The following is a 27,869-nucleotide window of genomic DNA, read 5'->3' on the forward strand; positions in this document are numbered from 1 at the left end:
TTATTCTCTTTTACGGGTGGTGACCTAACCCCCCCCCCCCCGGCCACAACACAAGACCTTGCAGGGTATCATGTAGGTGTAGATGAACTGTTCCGGCATTTAATCTCGATGCCTGAGACTGTAAAAACCTATCATTTTTTGGAAAAAAACCTCAGGGCCTAAGGGCACTAACCTCGCCCTCGACAGGAGGAGGTTCTCTCACTCGATCAATAAAATGACGTGGATTCCCTTAACTTTGGTGTCGGGGACCAATCAAAAAACTCACAGAGGAGCATTTAATAAGTATGAAAGAAGAAGCAATGACCGTTGAGTATTTCTGACTCAGCATTTATCGGGAATGAGGCGAAAGAATGGACATGATTTGAGAGTAATAACATAATGTATGTGTCTGTATGGTAATCGACATGAAAAATAATGAACGGGGACCAAATGTGTCATAACCAGCAGTTATATATTGATCAACCCGTTCGCAACAGGGCAGTTAAGATAGACTCACACGTAGTTACATGAGCGAACCGATGTCAGGACTAAACGCATGAACAACAGATCAGCGACACTGGACTCTCAAACTACGAACACACTCACAAAATTATTTAACTGCCACACTCCTCTACTTGCTCTTTGTCAGATTCTGTTATAGGACCTCGACGATTATTGTCATCATTAATTAGCTGGGTCAATGGGAAAGGGGGAGGGGAGGTGAAGGGGCCAGGTAGTCAGTAAACTTAGGGGTTACATTAATTTCTGAGTGAATTATAAAACCAATTTGATAGATATAGGATGAAGATCAATGTAAACAAAACAAAGGTTATGAGAGAGGGAGAAGGCTAAATTAAACATGCGTTCAAATAGGAGGGCAAAACTTGGACAAAGTGGAACAGTTTACGCATCTTGGAAAAGCCTTGGATAAAGATGGTAACAGTAGAAGAGATATAAGAAGAAGAATTGAGTTCGGCATAGAAGCTTCCACAAGAAGGAGGGAATTGATGAAAGGGACGTTGAGTGAGGATGTTAAGATAAGACTGGCGAAAACTTTGAAATGGGGCATAGTTTCGGAAATTGGTCGTTGAAGGAAGATGATAAGCGTAGATTAGAGGCTTTCGAGGTGGTGTGGAAAAGGATGGAATGGATGGAAAAAGCAAACAAACTAAAAGGATACTAGGCATGGTGGGGGAGGAGATTATATTGCTGGAAGAAATCCAAAGGAGGTAGGAAAGGTGGATGCAGAGCATTTTAAGCAGGGATACAATTTTGAGAACTATGACAGAGGAGAGAATTATCAGGCAAATGAGGTAAATGAAGGAAATGAATAAGCATGTTGGACAGAATGAAAGGAGATATAATGTATGCGGAATTTTAACAGAAGTGTTACAAAAGGATGAGTGCCAGCTTTTCTGGTTAGGCATGGCTAAGAAATGTATCGGTTTCAGTCTCTGCTTATTCATAACATGCCTTAAACGCTACTATATCGTTTCATTAAAAATACAATTTTTGGCTATCCACCTGTATATATTAGAGACGACAAAATAAATAAATAATTCGGACCGCTACCTAGTCGTAATAACATTCAACTGGCATCGCTACAGGAGTCATTTCCAATTTCAGCAATAAATATCTGCGACGTAACGCGATTTATTTAGTTTAAAAATGTCATATGCCATCACGTAATATTACTACCATTTCAATTACAGAAGTAGACACCCATGGAGATTCAATTCATTGAAATCGTATTTCCGATCTGCGTAGTGGAGCCCTTTGTACAAGAAATCTCTGAACAAGACATCAGAATCGATTCATCGCGACAAAAAGAGTTTTATGCCAACCTGCAGCCGATGCCATATCACTCCATGAATTTGAAAGAAAAAATATCACATTTTGAGTACAAAATTCTGGAGTTGCGTTAAAAACCCCCGCGACCTTCTTGTTTAGCTGACGAACGTGTTAGCAATCGAACAAATAGTATCGACAAAACCAGACAAGGAAAACCTGAAAATTTATTTCGTGAGTTCCTCGAAAGTATTCTTCTTTCTCTCGACCAAACGAGCAATGTAACGCCAATTCGTGCTGTACACCTCGGATTTCAAGCGAGCTTATTGCATAATTTCTTGAGAAGGGATTAAGAAACGCTCACCATTCTTAAGTATCAAAGAAACAGGTTCACGGAGGAAGGTGCTCGCGTTGAGGCGCAAAAGCTTCAAAACGGGGGGCAGGGGTTGATGGAATGAAAGGAAGAGGAAAGGGTGAAAGACGGGTCGGGCCTCTGAAAGCAGCTAACTTGTGATTCAATACCCGACTGGCAAGTTGATGTAAACAGGGACGGGAAGCCACGAGAGGATGGAAACTTCTCAACTCTGCATCAAAATTCATACTGGAAGTAACAGGCAGGAAACATTTTCGAAGCAATGCAAAGGCAGACGAGACGCCTTAACCCATTATAATGTCACGGGTCCGCGACCAAAGACGGCTGAAGATGATTAACAACTCTGCGGAACCACACACCACTCAAACTTTATAAACATGAATTTCATCCGTGACTGGGCGACCCGGGAAAACTATGAGCATTAAAAGCGCCCCACTTAAGTACCTCAATCAGATACAACGGCTGCCGGTTCATCCGGACAGCTTATTCGTCAGGGCGTGGAGAAGGCTACGTCGGAAAGGCATCAACAATAATCCATTACATCCACAGCTAAAGTAAACAAAATCAGGAGATACTCGGCGAAAAAATGCAACCGTATGTTGTTTATAAAGAAACATAAACATTTGAAACATACTTTTTTATTTTCACGCCATAAAACAGTAGACAAATAATTCTGGAGTTAGATAGAATTAAAACGAACCTCCTATCGTACATTTTTATCAGTGCCCACCTCAAATAGAAGGACATCATTGATAACTGCATACGATTTCATTCTAGCATCCCTCATAGGATTCAATGCAAATAATTCCACGTCACCTCAGCAACTGGGAAATTAAGATGATTATTACGACGCTCTTCCTCACCATTGAACATAAAATGATTTTACATTAGCGAATTCTATTAAAAACAAGAGACATAACAAAGAAAAGAATTATCGGCATCTATTCTTACGTGGGAAAACTTTTGCGCTGTTACTTGATGGGATTTTTTTCCATCGAACAGGCAAATAAAAACGCAACAGTTACAAACATTAATACGATATATGAACACCTTGTGTTTCCACACAGTAAAGGCACAGAGTTCGTGGAAGTGAAAAAAATATGCATTAATTTGTCAAAATGCAGTGTTTCTATTTGTCCATGCGTCCAGTATGCTGGTGCATTCGTTTGAGATTCCGGGTAATGAGAGAGCAATTTCACCGCTCAGTCGACCGTGTTGTTCGACTGGGGATTCTCGTACTCTTTAGTTCCGAGTGGACCGCGAGAAGTTGGGACTTTACGAGCAGAGGTGGTCACCGTCCCTAAACCAAAATTTCATATTCGTTAAATGCCTCACCCTGCTTGGTTCTCTGTGCCAAGCCGGCGGGGCGGGGCGAGAGAGATGTAACTTGCCTTTTTAAGGGCGATCGTACTCTTCAAACACGCTTTGCTCGCAGAGTTAAGGTTATCTGGAGTTTTAAACCCTCATTTGTGCCCGCACGAGGAGAGGACCCATTTCCATAAATTGAATTTCTCCAGGAAGATCAAGAATTTTCCCTGTATTTACTTGCCAGTCACACTTCATGAGCCAGACCGATAAGTCCTTTTAAATCTTCCTAAAACCGCTTTGGACAGCACACGTACCGCCGAATTCAATAAAAATTAGGCACAAATTCTTCAGCGTATGTCTACATCCTCACAGTTCCCCGAAGTAAGCATCCGAAAGGGAGTACGGCGGGGGGTGTCATGACACCAGCCTTTCACGCCTAAGTATTCCCTGACACATAAATAGATATTTCGGTAATTAATAAACACACCATCAATAAAATACATAAATGTTTTCAATTTTTCTTTTTTATTAACTGAGAAAGTAGACGTGGTTAGGTCTGATTCTTTTATGATAAGGCATCTTGCCAAGGGAAAAAAGTGCAATTCGATTTGATTTATGATGTATAGTATATCTTATTTCCCACTGGCGGTAAAATTAGCCAAATTCACCGATAAGGTCACAAACATAACATCAAAACGCTTCAGGAACCAAACCAATCACAATTATTTTCCACTAGTCTCAAAAACCTCTTTGTTCGGCACAAGAAGCCAGTTTCATTTCAATTATACAAGTTAGATCGAAGTGGGTATCATCGCCAGCTATCAAGGGTAAACATTGACCTACCAACTCCAGCCACACGCATTTGAGGAGGCTTACGGGTTATACAGGAGTGCAGAGTAGATAAACATTTCTTTATAATAATAATTAAAATCATGCCAGCCAGCCACCTAATTATTAGCAATTGTGTTCATTCCTTCATGCTAGTGAAATACACTGACGTCTTTAATCATTTACTATTTGTAATTCATCACTGTTTTTTTTCCTTACCCTGGTTTCTTCAATTACCATCGTCCGTAAATAACAGTGAAACTAGTATGTTTCCAAGTAATTTTCCTCCTTTTACTATCACTGTTTTTCCATTGATTTATCTCTGCAACTACCCTTTGAGGGTCTTCTTCAACATTACCTTGGTCCATTAATTTTATTTTCGCCATCATTCGATCCCACCACATGTAATTTTATATTGAGGATAGCTTTTTAAACTTAAGTTCCTTTCGTCTCTAAATCTACTCATCATTATATAATTAGGCGCCGCTGCCTTCCTCAGTCCTAAGAAATAAATCCATTAAAATAAAAGCTTCTTGGCCAAAAGAGGAGAATTCTATATCGTTTTAACGGTCATATTTTCCCGTCAAGAGAGCGCCCCTTAAGAACATAAGCCTTCGGGGAGATGCGGTATCACGTTTCAGCCAATTTTTCACGAAGAAGGAAATCCCAGGCATAAAGCGAAGGGAGAAAGGGTATCTTGAAGGCGGACCACTATACAAAGGGAATGCATAAGGTTACAAGATCGGGTATTATAACCAAGGTGATAAGGATATCACAGAAAACAAATTGGTAGTAAAGGCAACAAAAGGGCAACGCAATTCAATGCTATCATATCCCGACCGATTCGTAGCAATGCAGCGTGCTCTTCAGGTTATGGTTCAACAATCGTGTAGACCCGTTTTCACCCGCGAATCTTATATTTTATCAATTGGTATCCTGGTTACAGAGTACTATCCTTTTCGATCAAGTACTACCCTGGCTTCCTAAAAAAAATTCTCACGTTTTGAAAAATTTCTCTCCATGCCTAAAAGAAAAGAGTTCCCCAAAGAGCCTACCGGGGTACACTACATTTCTGTTAAGGTGTACATTTCCAGAGAATTACATAATGGAATCAAATAATATTATTACCTAAAAAAAAGTAATTTTCGACGTATTAAAATTAATATAATATATTTTGAAGTTTAAATACCTCCGCAGGAAAATTGAAAGGTTAACTTGGTACCAAGACGAATAAATGCTTGGTCCTGGAGGACCTAACTCTAGCCCGCAGAGGTAGGTATTACACGTATTCCATATTACACCTCTCCCGCCATAAATGTAACGTGTGTGCGCTCATGAAGCTCTTGTACTAAGTGTTTTTCAATTACTGGTCATATGACTGTGGAGTTTATTCGTTCCTTAAAATTAATGCTGTTAAACAATAGGTTAAGCACAATGCCAATGATCTTTTAAGAAATATTTAATTTTCAAGGTCTAACATTTTAAAAGTAGGTTTCAGTCGGTCCCAACGACAATTTACGTCAAAAATTCCAAAATTTCTGAGTGTAAGAGGACAACTCGGTAGCTTAACGGGCTGAAGAGATCGACCATACGAGGGTTCCGGGTTCGAATCTCGGCCAAGGTGAATGATTTTTACACTTTGAAATTTCTCCGTTTTAATGCATATCAACGGATGCCTCCGTTAAAAGTTACTGCCATGTCATCTCCCGTAGTTCTTTGAAAAATTCCACTTTCCCTATATTGTTTCCAACTTCATTTTTTCCATAACGTCTGCCCTTCCAAAAGAGTCCACTCACTTATTTCCTCTACTGTATACTACACATTCCAGACGTTCCCCATTCTGTGAATGCCTTCAACAAAGATTTCAATATTTCCTCCAACACACTCGGTCTGCCTTTTTCGTATTTCCCTCAGTAATTTCCTCTCCTCGCTCTGCCTACTTAAAACCTCGGCGTTCCTCTCTTTTCTTCCAAATTATTTTTTTTTTCATTCTCCACCATACCGCCATATCTCAAAAGTCTCCAATCTACGCTCATCCACTCGCCTCAAATATTAGGGCTCATGTCCGTGAAGCTTAAAGTTTTTGCTTATCTTTCTCTATACATCTTTACTCATAATCAAACCCTTGCAAACTCGTGTACTCGTAATCAAACTCTTGAAATTGTCTCTTTCACTAATGCGATTATTCTTCTATTCCCCCATTACAATTGCCTTTTCCCTCTAAAATACGGTTCAAATACTTGTGAGCCGCTGCATCTGCTCCATATTATTCCTTCTATTTTTACCACATAATTTAGGTTTTCTTCTTTTCGATAATCTCATTTATTATTTTTTTCTTATGGCTAATCCTCATCGTATTTCTCTCGTAGCGTTCCTGTAAATCGCTCAATAATAACTGCAATCTCTTGGCTGCCTGATTCACAAGTTCTTGATCATCTGTTAACTGACTTATCACATCGCCAACCAGTTCTATTCACAATTCTTCCCAAGCTAGCAATCCTTAACATTTCCTCAGCGCATGTGTTGATAAGTTAAGTAGCTTAGTGAATTACATTTGTAATAAAAGTTCATTAACATAAAAATATATTAGAAATTTCAAATTAATTTTATTTACTTGGTGAATACAACCATAAAAACAAATTTTATCATCATATACGAATGAAAAAAACAATGCGACCACCTAGTGTACTCATTTAAAAAAGTTTGCACTTAGGTTCTACGGTTCGAATTTGAAATTTTCGATTTTTAAAATTACTTTTTTTATGGATAGAACGAAAGGAAAATCATCTCATAGTAATACATTTAACTCTACCTATACGTGTTTCATTACTTTTCATAAGCATACAATGTCCTCCACTGTTATGATCTAAATAAGAGATATAAAAAACCTGCTTTTGCTAGAAACATAATGTCTTCCCTTGTGGTCCCAACATCGACGGGTATCAGTACACTTGTGTTGGTAGTCCGCTGTAGTATTATAAATCTTTTCCTTCCGAGAGAGCTATTTCATTCAACTCCCGAGCCCTGGAAATGGACTGCGGGATGACATTTTCAGGGAGGCGTGCCTAATGTGGGGCAACGAGGGGGTCACATGTCACGGGATGTCAAACTCACTTTCACGAGGGCAAATGCTTTCCCCCATGACGGCTGGTTTTTGGCCCGCAGCCCAATTACACTTCCGAATGGGGCCTTCCTATGGCCATATAAAACGAGTCCGGCCATTCCCAACCCTCTTTATATCAACTCGAAATGCGGTGAATACTTTTTCTTTGATACCTTTACGACTACCACACTTGCAATTTTGCGCATTTATCTCCTTCCGAGACTTTTCGGGGCAATAATTTGATTTTTCATTCACCACAATTTAAGTGAGGGGAGTCATACCAAAACATTTAGTCCAGATGTTCGGTCATTAGAAAAATATCTCTAGCATTACCACAATGTAATCTGACCAGTCAGCTGAGAGCCGATTCAGTTCAGAAATTTATTCATGAATTAAATATTCGTAATGAGCAAGCTATTCACGATTATAACTCTCATTATCTCCAAATTCCCAAGCATTTCCATTAATTTCTACATCAGTGCTAGTTTTTTTCCATAAATTTTATAGTTTTCCTCAACAACTATTGTGATTTCAAAGATTTTTTCCGATTTTCCGTATTTTTCATACTTGTTATTCATAATGAAAACGACAATGAACTATTTACGATTGCACTCTCATTAGTCATTATCTCAGATTTCCAAAGTCTCTCGATTAATTTCCATAACTTTCCTAGTTTTTCTCAACAACTATTTTTATAATTAATTAGTGCTTTCCTCTTTCAAACATAAACCAACCACACTTGTAGCAATTATTTTTAAATTTGGCAGATATTTTTTTAAATAAATTAATATCTGTACATCTTGTACCCATTAATGTCAAAGTAATGCGAGGATTTCATAATTTTTTTCGCAGAGATAGAAAAAGCGCCAATTTAACGACTGATTCTAATCCACTAAATTTAATGTTACTGCACGCATGCGTCTTATGTTCGATCACATTTCAATAACTGGTGCAGACTTAATGTTATTTTGTTTTGCATGTTCCCCATCGTTAACATCCTATTAAAAATCCTGTTGAAAGTATCTTTGTATATTTTCGTATTAGCTAGCACATTTTCAATTGCATGCATTAACTAATATTTCTGCATGTCTGGTTTGTGCCCGAACACTCCTCGCTACACCCCCAAGCGGCGAATTGCGGAGTATTTTTTACATTTTATATATAGCTGTACTTATTCAACTGGCACTCTCCAAAGTGTATCTGAAAATATACCGCTATCGTCACAATCATGTCGAAAATTCAAAATCGTGTCTTCAATGACATTTAAAGAATCCAAAGAAGCAGAAAAAGAAGTCAGCTAAACTAACCTTAGATCTACTCGGCGGAAAATAGACAATTCATATTCGGCTAACGAAATTGATTGCAAGACGAAAGGCCGAAAATGCTTCAAACAAGACCAAAATACATCAACCAGTCAGAGAAAAGAGTAAAGAACTTTGCAATTACACCAGGCAGTTAAAGTCACAAATTGAGATTAACATCAGGGTAATTCAAGCAGTTTGTCACTGGAACATGAAGTCAATTCCGGTAACATGACTCTGGCTATAACGGGATATTTAGTGCTTTGTACTTTCTCGCTTGAACCATTATCACACTCATAAGGAGTCGGAAAATTCCCTCTCCTCATATCCTTTTTAATGAGACCACTGGCCACACCCTTTTGGCCTGGAACAACTGGAGGGATTAAACCTGAATCCCAAGCAACCATTCACATAATGAGAGCTTCTGCTATTAGCACTTCATCAAGCGCCTTTTGGTAACCACGGTCAGAGCAATAAAAAGTCATCCAAAAATGAAAAAGAACGTCGCGCGGTACATGAATCTTCAAATCCTAAAAAAAAAAAATAATCCAGCATGAATTTCCTAGCAGCCATCAGAAAAAAATTATGGAGGGACTCCGTTATGCTGTTAAGTTTAATCGGGTGTTAACTGAATTAGTTTTTCGAACATCAGACGATTAGGCCGTAACTTTAGGTTTTCTCTAGGGTTGTACCACGTTTTTTAATAATTCTATAGCGATCAATCAGTCTGACGAGCCCCCTCCCCTCCCCCGAGCTATGATTTAATACGATAGGGCCATTTAAAAAAAACTAAGAGCTAAACCGTGAAGTTTTATTTCAAAACTCCACGCCAGTCTCTCCAAACATAAATCAGTTCAAAAAATTCAGATCTGCAAAAGCATTCGTAGATAACTCCGCGATCTGTAATCATGGGCAGTGCAACACTTCAATACGCCGAGTTACCGTCCATATTAACTTTGATGTCGATCTGTCGACAATGACTTTAGGGTTTCGTTGACATCTCACACATCTTGGGCGAGCGATGCTGATGTCGAGGGCGATATTGATGTCGATGGTGGCATTGATGTCAAGGAGGATGTTGATGTCGAGGGGGATATTAATGTGGACGTCGATATTGATGCGGGCGTTGGAATTGATGTGGTAATCCAGATAGACATATAGTATGCAAATGCTCCGTTGCGATATATTTCATAAATGTGAGATAGGAGCGAACGCTTCCGTATGTTTTCGAGGTATGCGACACACAATTTCCACAAATATAGTCATTACACCCAAGGACATAGGGTTCCCGAGTGCGTCAATGATGACTGCTAAAATTCGCCAAGCATGGAAAAAAAATCTGACGTAACTATGATACGTAAAAGTTTTGAAAGAGTACTCCAACCCGTCCCATCTCACAATGTAGGGATTATTTAAAGATGTCTTCTGACACGTATACTATTCGAACTTGTCAGAAATGTTTTTCCGTGATGGGTTTAACAGGTTGATTTAACAGACAAGAAAACAGACTGGAAAATTTAACAGAGTCGACGCGAAACTGGATGACGATCTCGACATAGTTACAACGCCGACATCGAAATGGTCTCTCATTTCGTCGACATTGCACTGATGTCGAGTCGCGACATTAAAAATCCGGCGTCGCAAAAGCCCTTTCACTAACGTGACCTACCAACTCTATGAAATTATGTTGGAAAGGCGTAATATTTAACCCCTGCAGCACTTCCAACTTTCCGCCGGTAAATCCGAAGACCGAGAGGTAGCATTCATTTCGGGGATATTGAACCATGACCTACCGCGATATGCTAATTTGTTTGAAGCTCCCATGGTGAGGCAAAGGAATGAAAGCATGAGGGGAGTTCAGCCGACCATATACCCCATGCCAACCAACACGTGACCCGCCGGAATCCTAAAAACGTCCGATCGAAATCTCCTTCCGTGGTGGGAGTGTTAAGTGATCCGGGTTAAATAGCCGCAGGAAATTTATATCCCCATCCTATTTAATCGCTCCTTCCCCCTCCTTGAAGACATGAGCTCTCGGATGAAAAAGATTTTCATCCCATCGCAAATAAAACGATATCCCACATTGATCCTTCGTGAGGCTTTTGAGGCTCTGGAATGAGCAAATTTCTCAATGGGTCGAAAATATATATTTAATCTTCCAAAGTATCTTATTGCCGAAATCGCAGCTAATTACTGAAGTCGGCTGTTTAAAAAATAAAATTAATGTGATTCGTGACTCTTGGGTCATGGTGATACCGCGCACCCCAACCCTAAGAATTGCACAGAATTGGTAATGAAAAGCAAAATCAACAATATTTGCAAATCATAGAAACAAGCGCACTTAGTTTGCAAGAACTGCCATAATGTAGGCGCATGCGGATTTAGAAAATGCCCGTAATAAATGTGTTCAGTGTGTGTGTGTGTGTGTGTGTAAAGTAAATTTCGTCGTAAATATCGTTTTTATTTCATTTGTTTGTTGCACATTGCAGTTTTTTTCACTAACTAACTACGTTGAATTTACTTTAACTGAATTAAGCATTTCCTCAACTATTGCGGCTGTTTTAATTATGATTGGATTTTGCATGTTTGTGTAGATATGTGGTTTACGTGTCATTCACATTGCTTAGGTGTAGCCAGTCAAATTTTGCTAGTAACGTGAAATTATGATTGGCACAACTGTTGAAGGGCTTATTTATAACCTAATAGCCAGGGGAGTGTGTTTTGACATTTTTCTCCTTTTTTATGTTAGATTCGAGTAATTTCGATAGAATATATCTAATGGGAATGTTTAATTTGATGTTTTGTTAAAGTATACACCGTCTGGATTATTGCTTGATATTGTTTTATCAAGCATGCAGTGTTTCCGCCATTATAATGATCATTATTATTGGTTTTCTATTGTTTGAGGAAGGTTATGGATTGTCACAGACTGTACACTCCTATATTATTCAGCCTAGTCTAAACCTAACACTCCACGCTGCAATAAACTGTTCTTGAATTCCGAAAACATTTTACCTCGCTACATTTCCATCATACATCCTGCACCTTCCTCGTGTCTCATCCCCAACCATGCCTAACATTCCTAGTTTGTTTTCATTTCTGTCCATTTTGCCTTTCCCATCCTTCTCCGCACTGACATGCCAAAAACTCCGAATCGACGACTATCATCTTGCTTCAATGACTATTTTTCCGCGCCGTGCAATACCAACGTTTTGACGAGTCGAATCTTAACACCCCTACTCAACGTCCCTGTCACCTATTTCCTCCTCATGAAAAATTCTCTGCATAACGAAATTCTTTTCCTTATGTTCGTACTACGACTTTCGCCCATCTTGGCCCGCCTTCACATCATTCATTGTTCGTTTATCTCATTCATTTTCAGTCTAGAAGGAGACGATGCAACAGAAGCTATGCCGTTTGCATCGAATTGAGGGTTTGAAAATTTCTTCAAAAAGGACCCAATTGAAGATTTCTCGCATCTGTTTACTACTATCAGAATAAATAATATTTCGATAAGAAATAGGTCGTTTTCGATCCCTTGCGATTACGAGCTTTTTTGCACCACTGTGGAATTTCACATCACTTCTCCTTGACTTTAACTCCTTCTGTCTTAGCGCTATTTCCTTATTAGTTTGGTCATAATTACTATAAATACTTTACCACTAGTTATCCAAACAATTTCACGGAAAAATATCGGCGAAATTTGTATGTCATCTCCAAATACTTGTAACATTTGACATGCTTTTTTCTACATAATACACTGCAAGGCACCGTTTGGGTGTGGGGGTAGCAAATAGATGAATTGGCTTTCTCAGCAAATTCTATAATATTCCATGACTTCTCTGTTTTCAAGTGGTTTTCACAAATTCAAAAACGTTTTCCAGCTTGTAAAGGCAAGTGCATACAAGGCACCCTGTACTTATTATATACCTATTTCGATTTATGTATTACATAGATAATAATGAATGAGGTAATGGAAGAGTGAATCGGAAAAGTTTCTAAGATTTTGATGGCCTGATTGTGGAGCGAACCAATCTGTCGGGCCTCTACTCTTTAGTCATTATGCATCATTCACTAAGGTGACCGTTATTCCGTGGAATTCAATTTCCGAAAAATGAAGCCACGCGATCATTTTGAGATCACGTAAAAAGTTGATCTTTTTTTAATCAATTCCATTTCGCATGACCCGGGATCCTTCTGCATGCTACGCAGGTTGGAAAGAGGGCGGGGCTCGCGAACGAGTGAAACATATTGCGTTCCCAACAAATCAGCCCATTGACGAGATCCCAACAAAATACATTCCATCGTCCGAAAAAATGTGTGTAGATCCCTGTACAAACTAGAGGATGAAAAAAATTTGAAAAAAGAGACGTGTTAACTGGTGAAAAATAGTACAAACTCACATACAGACATTGCCTAATATGTCATTAGAAATTCGGGAGTTAATTCTGAATTCAGAATTGAATCGATCCCAGAGGAATATTTTTTTTAATATCTTAGCCAAAGAATTCGTTCTTTGTCTGGAACGATCGCCTGAGATGGAAGAAGTGCAGGGATATAGTAAGCAGAATTAGAGGTGGGAAATGGTTTCCTATCAGAAGAAATCAGGTACTGATGACAAACAATAATAGAATAAAATATTGAAGGAATTGTTAAAATGTTTATGCGTAGTCTGGTTTTCGACGAGTGAGAGACTCGAATGAGAAGAGCAAATGGAGATATTACGATTGAAGGAATAGTAATGTGCTTTAAATGATTAAACAGAGTAGGAAATGAATAAGTAGTTTGAAGAGTGGGTGAAGAGAGAATCCTAAAGATGATTACAAGTAAAGAAAAACAACTAATAGGACGCATCCCGAGGGATGATACCTAACTGACGACCACCAGAGTAAATGCTAGGATGAATGAAATATGAGAAACATGGTAATGTTGGTTCTAGGAGCTATGAGGGATTGAATAGATTGGCAGATTTGAACAGGATATATACGTGTAGATTGGAGGGCTGCTATAAATCGATCCTCGTGTAGAAATTCGTCAGGGTGACGATCCAAACTATCCTGGAAGATGAATAATACATGACGAATTAAATATTTAAAAAATTGAATCCTTTCAATTCGTGAAAAGGATTGTAGATCGGTGGCCTAATATGTTATCTTGCATCCAACCGGACCTTAAAGATGTAGATGATAGATGTAGGTTGTAGAAGTCTTCCTCCAGCATGTATGCAAATTTGCACGTTATTTGAGGTTTCTACTGATTATTCTTCCCTATTCCCTTCCTCTCTCATATCCTCCCTTATCATTTAACCTTCCCACGTTCCACGCGTCAGCTACTAATACACTGTGGGTGAGTCGAGGGCCAGATAAGACCTTCGTAAATGATGAGTCTGTACCCACGAGAGGTGAGTCCGGGGGCAAGTGATGACCCCGAGGGCAAGTCAGGTGCTGATGAGTGGGTGACGCTAGAGGGTCTTTTTGGGGGAGAAAATAAAAGGACATGAGGAGACAAAAGAGGGCGGATTTTCTGGGGGGCCTCTGATGGGACACGGCCGAAGGCTGTAAGCGGCGGCAAAACTGACGGTTTTCGAAATTAAAGAACTTCGAGTAAGACCTGCATCATCCGGCTTTTCCGGCCAACCCCTCCCTCGGGGCCCGTTCTTTGTCGCCAATATCTCGACCGAAGACGAGCGGGATACGACCCTGGTACTTGCACCCCCTGCCACACACATTTGATTGGATTGCGGGGTATCTATGTATATTTATGTAGATGTAAAGCGAAAACGCATTCACGCTTCGTAACAGTGAGCACGATTGTATAAACTGCGACCATATGGTTTGCATCCACGTCCGAAGGATGTTCAAAGTCGAAGAAATTTTTTTCACGCGAGATAAAAAAAATCTCCATTTATTTAATTCGCAGGAGGTTCCTTATCCTACGTAACGGGGGTAGGGGGAGATTTTTCAGCGATTCGGCACCCTTAAAACGATTCCGCAGCCATCTCGTCCGCATATTCTCAAAGCTCCCCTCCCCAGTGGTCTCTCTCTCCCTATCGTGAATCCCCAAGTTCTGGGACTCAAAACATGACTGACCCATTACGACTCAGCTGGTATCCGAATCAAGGGATGGCATTTCGGGTTGGTCCGCAGACAGATCGATCGACTCCCGGGATGACAGGACAGTGCCACGCATGGGGCGAGGAGCTTTGCTTGACACATATTCAAGCGTGGGGTCCTTATTATTAAGTCCATCCAGTTTTGTAGGAACGAGTTCGCTCGGCCGTAACCGACAATTTCAAAAGGGCGGGGGGATGGGGGAGGGGAGGGGGGGCGACGGGATTTTGCGCGGGCTTTTTCGCGTATCGCAATCCCCTAAATACAAGTGATCTCCGCTTACATGGACGGCAGCTGGACAGCATCCTCTCGAAAATTGAACTGGTCCCGTACAGATTTACCACACCCTAGATTTGGATCGGAGATAAGATGGCGATGATCAAATAGAAACGAGGAATAAACGGTGAAGAATACGGTACAAATTTTAGTGTCATGCTTATGCTTAAATAACGAGGTAGCGTACCGTTGAGCAAACATCGTTTCACTAGTTTATTATTTATTCCTATGCTTATTATACGAAATTAAATTGATTGCCGAATTTGATCGCTTTCAGCGTAGATGAGCTCGATTTGTGAAACAGTGTTACGAGAAAATGAGTAGCGTATCAAAATTATTAGAGGGTCTGGGTTGGGAATCACTCACTAACCCTAGGCTAAATTATAGATTAAATCTGTAGTATAAATAGGAAGAATACCTCTTTAGCAGTTATGTTGAAAATGCGATATTAGCCCCATCGCATTGCGGTAGGAGAAATCATATCAATAAAATTCGAAAGATTAAGTGTAGAACAGATAGATTTAAGATGTCATTTTTCCCACGAAAGATAGTGGATTAGAATAAAATAGCGTTTGTCAGACCGCACTAGGAGGGAAAGGTGTTTTCGGCCAAGTGCAGTCTGGTGTTTAATCACCCCCTGCCACACACCATAATGGTGGCTCGCAAGGTACTAAATAAAACTAAAAAATTAATTGAAGGAATTTCATTAAAGATCAGAAAACTTACTGCATACTGTTAACCTTTTACCTGGAAAGTGGCAACGCGAAGACAAAATCTAAATACCTCAAAATTTTATGGAAGTATAAATCACTCAACCTTGCCGAGTACAATAATAATTACAAATACAAATTAGCCGATGGCTCAGTTAAACTTACTGTCGTGGCATGTAACACGGTAATCTTAAGGAGGTTGGGTAGTGACTGCACGAGTCAATGCCACCCGTATGTATCCTTAGATCATGTTTTAATGACAAGTGATGAAAATTAAAGCAATACTCATTAAAGCGTGATTTATTAACAGACATGAAGTGAATATACAGTTTTTAAGCACAATGTGCGGTTTTACTTAATATTTAAAACATATATTCTAACACTCGATTCGGGCAGTTCTGAGGCGCCATTTTTTATAACCATGAGATTTTGGTTGTTTTTTTTTACACAAATTAATTACTTATATCGAATAAAATCTGAATAGTTCTGTCCTGATTACGCTATTTGAACTTTAATACCATTACGGAAGTGATGTCAATTTTACGCGAGACCGACTTGTATTCCTGCTCCATAAATCCACGAAATGGAAATCCGAAGTCAATTTCTATTAAAACTAACATTGTACCACACTTTTTTATCATCTTCATTTGATAGATTGCCTTCAAGACTACAAATGCATGAGATTATATCGAAATGACCAACACCCGATATCTCGATGCAACCTACTTGATGTACTACTACGCACTACTACTCGATGCAAACTACTACGCTGATACAGAATAAATAATCCCAGCAACCCATTATCTTGTTAGATGGAACCAGTGTGATACGCTAAAGAAAACTTGACTTCAGAACAGATTACCATATGGAATTATCCTTCCTTCGAGTACAATTCAAGGCCACAAAAATAGAGAAAACATACTTCACGACACATTAATATTAGAAAATATAGTTGGTAATAACTTGTATTAGCTTAATCCCCATGCGAACCCAAGTTTTTCGCGGAATTTTTCCATTTTAAAAATCGTTTTGCACGTGCAGCACAAATATATTTTATGATTTAGTTGTTTAGTATATTAAGAGCAACGCAAACTATTGCGTTTTGTATCAAGACATGTATGTGCATTAGTGTTAAAAATCAATCTGAAAATCTTTTTTCCCTTTTGTTCGTTCCACTCATAACGTAAAAAAATACGCTGAGAAATGCAGACTGAGTAGAAATTTGCTACAGTAATAAATATGCACTTTCTAAAACCATTAGACAAATTAAATATTTAATCGGTTTCCCAAGTTCGAACACAGAAAATGTTTATTGTTTTCAGTGCGTTTAATTAGAAATACTGTATCAAAATTCTCCGCGAAGAACAAATTTTATTCGCTCATTATAATATGAAAGAATAATATAGCTTAAAGTATAGGTCTAGCCCAAAAATGCAAGATATCAGATTAAATTTTCTAATTTTGCTAATCCATTTTCGTAATACCATCGACTAAGGGAAAAAAAGCTTAATTCAAACCTAAAATATGTACAATTTTCATTCGAAATCTCTAGATTGATCTCTGTAACTCACTGTATTCTACGGCGGATTTAGCCCATAATGGAACACAGTCATGATACAAACTCTTCGCGATCTAAAGGTAGCGGAAATTTATCATTCCGCATCGAATGGTATAGGTTTCACTACTCCAGCACGTTGTACGGGGCGGAAACATAGGTATATTATTCAAATAAAATAATATTAAAATTGACGCAAGGATGGCCGCTTAATATCAACTGTGAAGAGGGTGAAATGAATATTGTGACTGACGCTCGTCGCGATATGAAACGTGGGCAGAAATATAGTATTTCCAACTAGAGTCATTTTAAAGGCGCGGCAATTGTCTCTCTCGCTTATAGTATGAAAAGGGTGGATTGTTATGACAAAAGGAGGGTCTTGCGTAGTACCTTTATGTGTCGACGCTTCGTGCACCCAGCAAGTAGGTCTCTCCCCCTTCCCCCCTTATCTCTCTCCTCTCCCCACCACTTCAAACTCTGAAAGCTCTCATTTGCATTCGCAGTGTTTATCTCGAGTATGAAATCTCGAAAGGTCCAGAGGTGCTGAAGTCATCAGGTTCATTGAGAGTTTAATCGAAGAATGATAAATCCAGGACCGAATTAACTCATTCGGACAAGGAGTGCTTTTAATGCCACACACACACACACACATAGGGACTCAATTAGCGCAAGAGAGGAGAGAGTTAGAGAGGGACTCTTGGCTGGAAGAAATAGAGGAGGGAGGATTGGCGAAAACAATAAATAGCGTGGCGTTGTTCCCTTCTCACGCGGAAGGATCGATAACAGGAAAAGGGCTTTTATTTCAACACGCTCGCCTCGGGGTTGGGATCAGTGCGTGGGTTCCGCACTGACTTCCCGCCTAGATGGGCCACTGGTTCGAAGACCGAAGCTCGAAGGCGTTCCTTATCGATATTTCGATCCAAACTTTGGATCAAGTCTGGAGAACAGCACACAATCATTCAAACCTCCAATCCATTGGGAGGATTGTCACTTTGCGGACCCCTTGGCATCTAACACGGAGGAGAGAAAGGGGAAGAGACTGGTTTACCCTCTCCTACCCACTCCCCCTTCACACCCCCGCCCCCGTTCTCATATCCCTGCAAACCCTCCCCTCCCGACCGGATGGCGCCTAATGGTTGCCGCTGAACGGATGTATTAAACAACCCCGTAAGGAGGCGAGTGGTGCAAATCCACGTCTTCGATGATGAGTTTTCTCCAAAGGTCATTTATTAGCCAATCTCGAAACCAAGTACTTTTGTGGATAAAGATGGTCAATTGGTTCGTTTTTATTTCTATTCGTCTATTTTCACACCTTCGGATTACCTCGGGAAGCCGAAATAACGGTTCATCGAGGACAGAGTTGAGCAGTGGACTAACGTGAATTCATCTCCCGCTGGACCGTAGCATTCGAATCGAGATTTCCGAGTGGCAACACGGAGGGGAAAAAAGGGGGTAACTCAGGGGAACGAGAGAGATTTAAAAAAAATATTGTGCTTGAGATGGGAGGAGGGGAGATTTTTAACTCACCGAACTCGACTCTGAAAAGTAAACATTTGCTCATTTAGGCGAGGTTGATGTAAGAGCAAGAGGTTTGAGAATTGGGTTGGGGGTTAGGAAGAAGGGAGAGAGGGGGTGTAGCCCTGACATCCGGACGCCTTCTGGAAAACAAAAACCCGCGCTCCAAATTGTCTGCCGTAGAAACGAAGCGTCGCTTCGATGACAGAAAATTTTCTCCTCAAGTGATACCCATTCCCGATCCCCGTTTCTCTATTGTACCCCAAGCAACCTTTTAAGAATTGAAATCGTTCCCGGAATACGATAATCAGGCGGGAATGAATCGGGAAGGGGAGAGGAAGATTCGATGATTACGAACCTCCTTAGAGACCTGAGGCAGGGGTGAGAGAAAAGGGCTTGACGCCAAAACGGGAAAGAGGCGAATGAGACGCCGCGACAGAGGTTACCAAAACCGGAGCTTCTCTACGACTCCTCGGCCGCGTCTGATTTCGCTCACGGTGTAACAAAATTATGCAAAGAAAATTCTAAGCAAACCCTAGTTTTGCAAATTCAAAACACCAGAAATAGAACTTATTTTACTCGAGCGCGATACAGCAATACCATGCCCTATACTCCCGATTCATTTTTTTTACGACGTAAAAACACGACCATAAATTGCACACAAAAACACCCCAATCTCACCATCTTTCCCTACGTTTCCCCTCTCGGATCAGTTGATAAATATGCGATGTTACCCAGGAAACGGTGCAAGTTAGGTCACAACAATATTAGGAGGTCACCGCAGCAGGAGAAGGATATCCGTGCTCATCCGCACGTGACGGTTAAGAAGTATGAAGTCAATTTCGAACCACTGGGATTGTTTACTCACCAAATCTCGGGAGGATGGGACAGCAAGTGATCTCTCTCTCTCTCTCCCTCCGCGGAATCAAGGCCTCCACCGGTGGAAGATCACTCAACTCCAGTCGACCGACCGACGGCCAACGCCTCCTCGGACCAAAACAGCAGTGGCCAGGGCGCGAAAAGAATCAAGCGGTCGGGAACGATATCACTCCTTGCTTCAGCACCGACACGAAGGCTAACGAAAGGCAATAGTGGAGAAAAAGGGATTTTTTAATTATTCCCCTTTTTTTAGGATGTTTAAGCCTCCCACCTCCACCAAAGTCTCCCTCTTTGTCACTCTCCTCGATGGTTCCTCGGTATCGGAGAAAACACAAACACGTTGACACCCACACGCACCATAAGCCAGTCCCGGAGCTACTCTCCACACACACCAGAGTTAAGCACGGGATTCGGGTCTCTCCACCGGTTGTAGATGAGAGCGTTCCTCCCGAAGGCGAAAGAGGACTGACGGAAGCACTCTCTCGCACGCTCGCTCCCGCTGTCTCTAGCCAACTACTGGCGATCCAGCAAGGGAACTGGCGGGAGGCACAAGGAGGGGACGACGCCCTGAATCACACAACTTGCAAACCCTGCCATCGATCCGAAAAGGGCGCTGCGTGGAGTAGGGATCCTGGCTCGTCCTCTGGCAGTCGCCGTGCGCCGCTCCTCTGTCATCGACGGCGGCGCGAAGAGGACGCCCGAGCGGGGATGACCGACGCACGCGAAGATCACGCGCCCAATACGAAATTTAGGAGGGACACTGGAGGGGATAAAAAAATGCACACACACCCTCGGTGCGCCTGTACTAAAAACGCGAAGAGAAGAGGAAAAAAATATGTATACCTTTCCTCTGCCCCCTCCACAGATGCGCAGGGTGTGGAGACACTAAGGGGGTGGGGGGAGAGAGGTTGATAGGGGTGCGTGAATGGTTTTCCAAAAGGGGGGCGGGAGTCCTCTTCGAATCACGGCCGAAGATAGGAAGATGACGATCCAGTCCGATTAATGCCGTACGAAGAAGGGACCAAAAGGTTGGTTTGCTCTCGGGGTGGGAGAGACTACTACTACACGATTCGTGCCTTCCCCGCTCGGAGAGTCCCCGTGAAGCCTCCGTCCATAACCGTAACAATGCACGGTTTCCGCTCGGGGAGGAGAGTAGTATGGGGCAAGAGGGATGGGGGTGTTTTAGGATGAGGAACGCCGCTAGTGGCGTTGGTGGTAGTTAAACAGACGGCTCTCGCACGGAAGGCGGGAGAGGGGAGGAGGGAGCAGAGCGTTGCGCGTACCCCTCTCCTCCTGAACAACCCCACCCTCCTCCCAAAACGCCTCCCTACGCCCCTCCAATCCCTTAAAACCTCCCCCCCCAGCAGACCCGTGCGAGCGAGATCACACACCCCCCCAACCCCCTCTCCCTCACGTCCGGACGCCGCCCTCCTTTCCTTTTAACCCCCACCTCCCGTTGCCCGCCCACCCCCCTCTATCATGGGCCCTGCTATTCACCTCCCGCCCTCGTACCATTTCCCCCCTTGGGTTTCTGCCTTTTCTTACCCTCCCCTGCCGTTGCAAACCCCGCCACGCCCTCTCCTGTCCATTTTTCCTTCCCCCTCGTCCTGAAGGCGTACCCTATGCACCCCTTGCCACCCTTCCCCCACATCTCTCGTCCCACCTTTCGTCCCCTCCCCCCTAACTTCTCCTCTCCTCTACCTTCCCGCCTTTTTCTCTCCGTTTCCATTTTCCTTCTCGTCCTAAAAACACCTTCTATCTCTCTCCAAATTCATCCCACGTCCACCGATAGCCTTTCTATTTACATTACAAATCCATTACGGACGTCCCTCCATCATCATCATCATCAACGCCCTGAGGTATCAATCTTAGGATTGAGTTTTCGAATATCTCCATTCCTTGCCCTCCCCATGCCATTGTGTCCCGGTTTGTAAGGGCTTCGGGTGAAAAATGTTTCCCATCCGGATGCGTTATTCCTCTTGCGCATTCTGTGAGTTCGTATGTCTGTCCGAATCGGAATTGGGAGAGAGGATTGCATCGAGTTAATTTTCCGAATGTTCGAGGGAGCCCAATAAATATTTCATCCTCAGTAAATTTTCTTATGACATTCGACTCCGACATCACCATGGTTGTTGAGTAACCCTAGGATACCAGATTTGCTCGTTCGCAAAATCCTATAATCGGGAGAATCACGATAGCAGGAGGTGGGCGCTATGTCCATTAATTCTTCTGATTAATCCTATTAAGTAAAATGGTGTTTGATCAAGTACCACACAATAAGCCGGTTTACAAACTACGATCATTTACAATTGACGACAAAGTAGTGGATTAGGGTCTCGATTTTCTTTCTGACAGAAAAACAAAAGTTAATAATTAATGAAATCAATTCCGTTTTTGTGATTGTAGCCTCTAGAATGCACCGAGGAACCGTTTTCGGTCCCGCCCATTTCAACGTCTAAATCAATTACATTCATTGAAAAATAACCATAAACTTGAGATTATTCGTCGATGTTTACCTACCACCGAGGTAGTCCTGCGGGCAGAGTGCTTGGCTGCTGGCCGGAGGGCCCTGGTTCAATCCCGGGTGACGCCTATGAGCACCCTCAGCTTCGTGATCAGCGGGGACTCCAGTCATAACTGAAAAAATGCGCAATAATAAAATATAGGGGAACGAAATCTTTACAACCTTAGACCTAAAGACTAGAATGCATAGAGATTAGATCGGTGGGCCCCGCAAAAAAACTATGCGATAGCAGACCTACAATGGGAAAAACACCTTATGAACATCTGCAGCAAGACATTAAGGAAACTAGGGTTCCTCAAAGGAATAGTGGGGAACTATTCGAATGAAAGCGTTAGGGAGGGAGTTTAATTTCGCGTTCATTAGACCCACCTTGAATGCGCCTCGCTGTGGACCCTTCCCAAGAAGGAACTAATTACGGAATTAAACGGGATACAAAGAAAAGCACCCCGCTTCGTGTAGGATCGTTACGAAGGAACGGAAATCGTCACATAGTTACTGAAAGGGCTTGTTTAGGAGATGCCGGGAACACGAAGATTACAAGCGTGGATTGGAAATTTAGAAAACTGCATTTGTATTTCATGTTGGATGTTTACGCAGAAGGAATAACGTTAGCGCCATATTAAATCTTTACGGTTATATCACATTTTGAAGAAATGAAGGGTAATCAACTGCATAACCGATCGGTATGAAGAATTATTTTTCGCTCATACCTCATTTAGCGACCGAAACAGTGGGAAATATGATTTACAAAAATCATTCGATAATTTCTACTATTGGTGATGTTCTTAAAGCCCGGTAATCTTACAGCCAGTGTAGCCAGTGGAGTGCTGACTTGCGGCATTAGTTGCGAAAATCTTATAAAATAACGTTTAATTATAGTAAAATAATCCAAGGTCGCTGTAGAGCAATTGGTTAATATGTATTAAGAATGGAAGCGGTCCAATAACATTAATAGTATTATACTGTTAATATGGAGTGGTTACTAATAGTACAACAGTTGTAATGTGTATAACAGATGTTGCATGAATGAGATCCGGTCACCGCACCGCACCACGTGTCCTTGAAGTGCATCACGAGGTGCCACGTGTTTGTGGAAGTATTGGATTATACACTCGTATATTGCATGACTGATGACCTAACACCCCCCGCCACTCGTCCGTCCGAGGTAGCATGTAGATGTAGATGTAATAACTGTTTCCGCTAACGTGGAAGACGATGGCAGGGACATTTTCGCCAAATAGGATTCGGTGCGTTAAAATACCCTCATTCCATCGGACAAAATACGTAAAGCCCTTGGCTTGGTCCTGAGAGAGGCTGCGTCGAGCAGTTTGAAGATTCCACCCTCTTGAGGTACCGCACCCAAGAGGACTATTCCGCGAATGCAAATGATCTTTCGAGGAGTTTGTGTTGGGATACGTGTACACTCAAAATCCCAAATGGGTTTCTCAGAAGGAATATTTTAGGGATAGTTAGGATTCTGGTGTGATCATTAACATTCCTTAAAGAATGGTTGAAAGGGATCCTCGGCGAGGTGTAATCCAGCACTTTGAATGCGCTCCATCTTTTACTGAAGTAAATTTCGGAATAGGGATGAAATAATGCCGTACCAAAATCAAGAGGATGTTGATTTTCCACTCTCTCGTTTACTTGCATCGCTCATAAATTACTATCCTCAGTACCTTGCAATTTTTTTGTAAATAAATAAATAAATAAATATATATATATATATATATATATATATATATATATATATAAGACCTACCCCTTAATCCGTGAACGGAGAAGGAATTAACTCATTCAATACATTTTGAGAGAGAGCAATCTGGGAGAAAACCAACTTCATGGCGGGCGTCCGAAGGCACCCCGATGCGCGCCCTTTTGCCCGGAATCATGTAAATCTATATTTACATAATACCCTGCCAGCTATCGGGAAGATGTATAGCAGAGGATGTAACCACAGCAGGCGTGCAAATCACACGAACAATTAAAGCCACGCACCATTAATGAAACACAGCTTAAGAAAACAATTATAACATGCAAATGAACTCACATCTACTTATCGGATTAAAGGGGATGTTACACGGTACCTACACCATTTCTAGTAAAGTGACGCACCCTGAATTACATATTAATTATTAAATTTAGCATTGGCTACTTAAGCACACACGACGGTGAAGACTTCAAAACTAGTTCAAAGTGTTAGCTCGTGTAGTTGGTTGTAGCCACCCAATTGAGAGACAAAGATAAAACATACATAAATATGTTAGCTCACGCATATATATATATATATATATATATATATATATATATATACACACATATATATACATATACATATGTATACGTACATATATATACATATATATATATGACTTTTATAAATTGAGATTAACGCATACACGGAGAGATGCATATATAAATTAGCATATATAGATAAGCGTGCACATACATAAGGTTGTCGAACTAATGTATTTGTGAATTGACCATCCCGCCTGAGTAGAATGCTACCTGGTAATTAGTAATTGCGTTGCATGTGAGCCCGTCCTTTTTAACGGTTTATTAACTTTGTCTTCAGAGTGTAGTTAGTGGAGTTGTTACCGATAGCATGATATTCGTAATATCTGCAACAGATGTGGCAAGAATGGTGCCCGGCCGCTCCTTTCGACGGGCCGTGAGATGCCATCTGATGGAGTAGAAGTAGAATGGCTGGTGGCCTAACAACCCCTGCCCCACGCCCTTGCGATGGTTTGCGGGGTAGCGTAGCAATGTACGAGGGTAGGCTGAAAAGTAATGCACACTTACTTATCGAGCGCGAACAAAAATAAGTAGAAAGATCGGGCGAAAATTACATGAAAGTGCAATTCTTAAGTTTCAGAATCATTTATTTATTTTTCTACATACGAGTTGAAAGGTCGCTCGTAGTCACCGTTAAGGCTAACATATTTCTCCCAACGTGTAACAAGTTTTTTCATTCCGTCACTGAAAAGCTCTTCCGACTGCTCTGGAATCCACGACTTGACAGCTACCTTCACCTCATCGTTCGAGGCGTTATGATTACCCTTGATTAATCTCATGAGTTGAGGGAAAAATCGAGGGAATAAGGAGTGTGGAATCGGTTCAAATTTCATGTTTCGCAGAGCCTCTCCATTTGCGTGCAAGGTGTGTGGACGAGCGTTGTCATGGTGCAAGATTATTGGCGTCAGGCTGCCTTTAATACGACAAACTTCTTCCTTGAATTTTCCAATATGGTAAGCGATACGCTTTTGAGTGATTCGCCGGTTATTTTGAATCAAATCTTTGACGGGTTTGTGATGTGTATCGTCTGTGGCAGTGATTGGACGTCCGCTGCGTGTTTCATCAACCTTTATGGCTTTTCCAGGCTCGCAACCACGAAATTTTACCACCCAATGATTAACAGAAGACCTATCAACAGCATAGTCACCATAAACAGTCTTTAAACGACAACGTATCTCAGTAGAAGTCACTTTTTTAGCAGTTAAAAATTCGATAACAGGCTGTTTAACTCGCGTTGACATAGCACTAGAACATACTTCCCGATACTTCCGCTTCTCGAAACACACTGGATGAATGAAACGACCTCAAACCTGCGCATGCATGTTGAGGGGAATGTTACTTCCACATGCTACCGGGAGTACTTCTGAAAGTCATTTTGTTTGCGGTCTACAAGCACGTGTGCATTACCTTTCAGCCTTCCCTCGTAGATTAGAAAACCTTGAAGAAAGAGATATAGGGCCCCTACTTTTATTTTTATACATTAACGATCCATACTCCAGGGTTAGCATCGTGCTTTGATTATATGCAGACAACGCAGTGATTTAGAGATAAATGTGGAGGCCAGGGGAGTGCGGTCTACTCTCTAGCGATTTAGACCAATAATTGATGTGATGAAGAACAGAGGATATGAATTAATATCAGAAAATGTACATAATGCAGTTTTGCGATAAAATAAAAGACAAAAAACAAGTAAATTATAAAACGAATGGGACCGATTGACCGTGTCAGAACAGGCAAAATGCTTGTTACACTGACGTCAAACCTTTTATGGGGGCAAAATAACTACAAAAATATGCGACTTAGCCTTAAAGAGGCTAGGTTTCATCGGACGGGTTACAGGAAAATATGACGAGAAAGCAAGAGAGATGAGCTCCTTCGCTTTAGTTAGGACATATTTAGAATACGCGGCAAGCATCAGGGAACCATGGGACGAAATACTAATTCAAGAATTTGAAAATATTCAGAGAGAACACGTAAGGTTTGCCAGATATATCTACGAGAAGAGATTAAGAGTGATGGGCATGGCGTAGGAATTATGCTGGGAGCTTCTTGATTCTCGAAGAGAGAGGCAAGGCTTGGACTTTTTTAGAAATGTACAGGGCACTTCTGTTGTATTATGACACAGACGGAATTATAACGGCACCAAAATGTATCGGTATATTCGACTACCGGAATGAAACAAATGAGAGATAAATACCGATACAGACGGATAGTCAACTTCTTAAATAAAAGGATGGAGAACAGGGAAAATTAATATTTAGGAGATGATAATTTGGGTTCAGGAAGAGGAGAAACACGCGTGATGCTTATTACTGTTTCGTATATTTCGAGAAGGAATTTTATCGAGTGAATTGAGTAGAACTAATGAATGTACTGCAGGAAATAGAAGTAGGCAGGCGGGATTTGGAGACTTATATCAAACTTGTACATATCACAGACAGCGCAAGTGCGAGCGATGAATGGTGAGTCTGGATGTGGAGTGCTAGGAAGAGGGGTAAGTTATGGGTGTCCATCATCACCTATGCTGTTCAAATTATGTGCGGAGGAAATGGTAAAAGAGGCACGGGAAGAACGAGAGATTGGAATGGAAATTAGTGAGGAATTCATCAAATCAGTTAAATTTGCGGACGATCAAGCTTGAGTCTTGTCAGTCAGCCAATGGGTCGAAAATTCAGCTGAGTAAATTGAAAAGTCAGTGCAATAGATATGGAATTAGAATAAAATTAAATAAAAAAACGTTGCGCCATTTTCTAAAAAGAGAAAGACTAAGTTAAACGTTAATATAAGAGGGCAAAAACTGAAGCAGGTTGAACATTTCCCTTATCTTCGAAGTGTTTTGGACCAAAATGGTCAAAGTAGTAGGGATATAAATCAAGGCATTGCATTAAGTAAAGACGCTTTTCACAAAGAGGAAGGAATTAATGACAGGAACGCTGAGTGAGGATGTTAAGAAAAGGCTCGTTAAAACTTTGATATGGATCGTGATTTTGCATGGCGCGGAAACATGGCAATTACAGCAGGAGGATAGGCACAGATTGGAGTCTTTTGAAATATGGTTGAGGAGAAGGATGGAGAAGGTGAAGTGGACAGGAAGGAAAACAAATGAGAAGGTGTTCAGAATGGAGGGGGATTGTTGGGAGAAATCAAAAAGAGACAGGAAAGATGGATTCAGGGCGTTTTGATAGGCGATTGAATGTTGAAGATTGATACAAGAGAGAACGTTGGGCAAACGAGGAAGGGGAAAGAATAGAATAGCCATGTTTGATAGAAAAAAACGACGAAAATGCGGAATTGAAAAGGTAGTACTCGATTACAGGTTATGTTT

The 27,869-nt window shown here is 41.2% G+C and overlaps 1 long non-coding RNA gene across 1 annotated transcript in view; it reads right to left on the reverse strand.

Moving 5' to 3' along the window:
- LOC139697868 (uncharacterized) overlaps window positions 1-20,771 on the reverse strand; it is a 163,595-nt gene extending 142,824 nt beyond the window's left edge. The window contains exon 1 of the long non-coding RNA XR_011702826.1: window positions 19,715-20,771. This is a non-coding gene — a long non-coding RNA (uncharacterized lncRNA). The remainder of the gene's footprint in view (window positions 1-19,714) is intronic.
- Window positions 20,772-27,869: the final 7,098 nt, after the last annotated feature.

The sequence above is a fragment of the Hetaerina americana genome, unplaced genomic scaffold (genome assembly GCF_022747635.1).
Source record: "Hetaerina americana unplaced genomic scaffold, ioHetAmer1.1.p SCAF_8, whole genome shotgun sequence".
NCBI lineage: Eukaryota > Metazoa > Arthropoda > Insecta > Odonata > Calopterygidae > Hetaerina > Hetaerina americana.